The sequence below is a fragment of the Procambarus clarkii genome, unplaced genomic scaffold (assembly GCF_040958095.1).
Source record: "Procambarus clarkii isolate CNS0578487 unplaced genomic scaffold, FALCON_Pclarkii_2.0 HiC_scaffold_573, whole genome shotgun sequence".
In the NCBI taxonomy this organism is placed as follows: Eukaryota; Metazoa; Arthropoda; class Malacostraca; order Decapoda; family Cambaridae; genus Procambarus; species Procambarus clarkii.
In genome coordinates, this window is record NW_027189606.1 from 77,652 (window position 1) to 81,284 (window position 3,633).

Below are 3,633 nucleotides of genomic sequence, written 5' to 3' on the forward strand. Positions count from 1 at the left end.
ACCAACAGGTGTGAGCGGGCACCAACAGGTGTGAGCGGGCACCCACAGGTCTGAGCGGGCACCCACAGGTCTGAGCGGGCACCCACAGGTGTGAGCGGGCACCCACAGGTATGAGCGGGCACCAACAGGTGTGAGCGGGCACCCACAGGTCTGAGCGGGGACCCACACGTCTGAGCGGGCACCCACAGGTCTGAGCGGGCACCCACTGGTCTGAGCGGGCACCCACACGTCTGAGCGGGCACCCATAGGTGTGAGCGGGCACCCACAGGTTTGAGCGAGCACCCACAGGTGTGAGCGGGCACCCACAGGTTTGAGCGGGCACCCACAGGTTTGAGCGAGCACCCACAGGTGTGAGCGGGCACCCACAGGTTTGAGTGAGCACCCACAGGTGTGAGCGGGCACCCACAGGTCTGAGCGGGCACCCACAGGTCTGAGCGGGCACCCACAAGTGTGACCGGGCACCCACTGGTCTGAGCGGGCACCCACTGGTCTGAGCGGGCACCCACTGGTCTGAGCGGGCACCCACAGGTGTGAGCGAGCACCCACAAGTCTGAGCGGGCACCCACAGGTGTGAGCGAGCACCCACAAGTCTGAGCGGGCACCCACAGGTGGGAGCGGGCACCCACAGGTCTGAGCGGGCACCCACAGGTGTGAGCGGGCACCCACAAGTCTGAGCGGGCACCCACAGGTGGGAGCGGGCACCCACAGGTGGGAGCGGGCACCCACAGGTGGGAGCGGGCACCCACAGGTGGGAGCGGGCACCCACAGGTGGGAGCGGGCACCCACAGGTGGGAGCGGGCACCCACAGGTGGGAGCGGGCATCCACAGGTGGGAGCGGGCACCCACAGGTGGGAGCGGGCACCCACAGGTGGGAGCGGGCACCCACAGGTGGGAGCGGGCACCCACAGGTGGGAGCGGGCACCCACAGGTGGGAGCGGGCACCCACAGGTGTGAGCGGGCACCCACTGGTCTGAGCGAGCACCCACAGGTGTGAGCGGGCACCCACAGGTGTGAGAGGGCACCCACAGGTCTGAGCGGGCACCCACAGGTGGGAGCGGGCATCCACAGGTGTGAGCGGGCACCCACAGGTGGGAGCGGGCACCCACAGGTGGGAGCGGGCACCCACAGGTGGGAGCGGGCACCCACAGGTGGGAGCGGGCACCCACAGGTGGGAGCGGGCACCCACAGGTGTGAGCGGGCACCCACTGGTCTGAGCGAGCACCCACAGGTGTGAGCGGGCACCCACAGGTGTGAGAGGGCACCCACAGGTCTGAGCGGGCACCCACAGGTGGGAGCGGGCACCCACAGGTGTGAGCGGGCACCCACAGGTGTGAGCGGGCACCCACAGGTGTGAGCGGGCACCCACAGGTGTGAGCGGGCACCCACAGGTGTGAGCGGGCACCCACAGGTGTGAGCGGGCACCCACAGGTGTGAGCGGTATTATAGACTGTGGGTTGGTTGGTGTTGTCGCTGTTGATCCTTCTCTATGGACAACCCAACCCACAACTCGGTAGAGTGCTTATACTAGGAGATCACCCTTGGCGCTTCTGGCTCTTGGAGAGGGGCTCAACGTCACACGTTTAGGGGATGCGGCTCCAACACTTAGCCTCGTTGTCACGTGCACACACCCACTCGAGCCGCTGTGACTCCCCACTCTCTCCTTATGAGATACGATCTCCTCAATCCCCTATGACTTACTAGTATTACCTCTTACCCTGTCCACAGCAGTGGTTCTTGGTTCTTTCTCTCTCCTTCTTTACTACCTCCTGGGAAGCCTCACTAGGACAAGGGCAAACACCAGCAAATTGTGACACATTTACTGGACAAAGCACATACACGATACATACACACATATAATAATAATGAATCCTATACTCTATAATATCACAATCAGGTTGCACTCCAATACCATCAGAACTCTATTATCAGCTTATCAAGGGGTATCCTATCTCCTGGTTCGCCACCTGATACCATTAACCTCCTCAAGTTGGTCAAGCCTACATACACTGTTGCACTATCAGCAAGATAATGTATATATAGAAAATCAGCATTTGAATGCAATAACATATACCAGTATAAATGTTCATTGATACTTCAGTATAAAAAACTCCTTGACATAAGAATGCAAACAGTCACTCACCTCTCACTGCGTCTTGCACGCTAATGACAACCAAACACTATCAACTCCCTATAAGTAATCCACCAGAACTTCCCCTTCCACCTCTGGAAGTTCACAACCCTAATATCCTTAGGTTCTTCCGGGCTTCACTACCAGGATCCTCTGCAGCTCCTCCAGGCTGCTATCATGAAGTTTCCTTGAGTAACTACGGTGCTTCACCCTTCTGCTAGGGTCCTCCACAGCTCTCTTGGCTGCTACACCACCTCTACAGAAGCACGTGACACTCCTCTTCACTGCTGCTTCTCCTCACAGCTCGAGGTCCTCTGCTCCACTACCTGGGAGTCTCATCAGCTACATCATCTGCTGGCTTCGAAGTTCTCAGCAACTTCTTCCCCAAAAGACAAACCTGCAACCCATCGACACTCCAATAAAATGTTCCCCTTTAACACATAAACAAAAATAACCACACAATATGCTTGCCTCAAACCTCTATCTGTTCTCTACATACAGTGAGAGTGGACTCCCCCGTTTTGGGCGGGTCCATACTCCACCTCGCCTGGCGGCGGTCCTCACTCGCTGGGAGGGTCTTCCTACATCCGGAGCCAGGCTCCCTCAGTCGTCCGCCAGCGCTCAGAGGGGGCGGACGTCGCTCCGTGTTCCTCCCTCTCCACTCTCTTATTTCAGGCTTTCTGCCTTATTAAAACATGTCTAACTTATAAATAAACATCGCTACTGTCGCTGGGGACATGACCAACTACAAGTGATCACTATGAACTGGCGTATATCGTGCTTACCACAGATTAATTGGTCGAGGGCGCTTTCCCTCTGACGGCGTCTGGTCAGGGCGCTCCCACGGCCCACAATAATGCCTCCGGGCGGCTTAATATTCACTAATTATCGTCCACGACTTGAGACCACACGTCCCCAGCTCGATTCCACAGCTGGCACGTCTGCACACTTCTCTTCTCTTAGAGATATATCACTAGGGGTTCCCTTCTGACGGGAGCTCAACGGAGCGCGGCTTCCCCCTGCGATGTCTGGCACTCAAGTGAGGTCAAGGTCCTCCGGAAGCGAGCCTCACGCCTCCAGCAAAATGTCCACATCTCCTAGCCCGTCATTTATCTATTTTCTTCTGCATTGCCCATAATCTCAAACTGTTACACATATCCAACCAACTATTTTACATATGCGTTATCACCTCAATACTTGCTAGACCTTCTAGTTAGGTCAGGCTTGCTGAATAACTCTCAAGAAGGGAGACTCGTTTCTCCTGCAGGCTGAGATCATAACAGCGGGCACCCACAGGTGTGAGCGGGCACCCACAGGTGTGAGCGGGCACCCACAGGTCTGAGCGGGCACCCACAGGTGGGAGCGGGCACCCACAAGTGTGAGCGGGCACCCACAGGTGTGAGCGGGCACCCACAGGTGGGAGCGGGCACCCACAGGTGGGAGCGAGCACCCACAGGTGTGAGCGGGCACCCACAGGTGGGAGCGGGCACCCACAGGTTTGAGCG

The 3,633-nt window shown here is 58.1% G+C and overlaps 1 long non-coding RNA gene across 1 annotated transcript; it reads right to left on the bottom strand.

The window, feature by feature from the left end:
- Positions 1-1,802: 1,802 nt before the first annotated feature.
- Positions 1,803-3,378, bottom strand: LOC138361662 (uncharacterized). The gene is made up of 2 exons (XR_011227094.1): positions 2,914-3,378; positions 1,803-2,525 (listed from the first exon to the last, which is right to left on the bottom strand). It is a non-coding gene; the product is annotated as an uncharacterized lncRNA (long non-coding RNA).
- Positions 3,379-3,633: the final 255 nt, after the last annotated feature.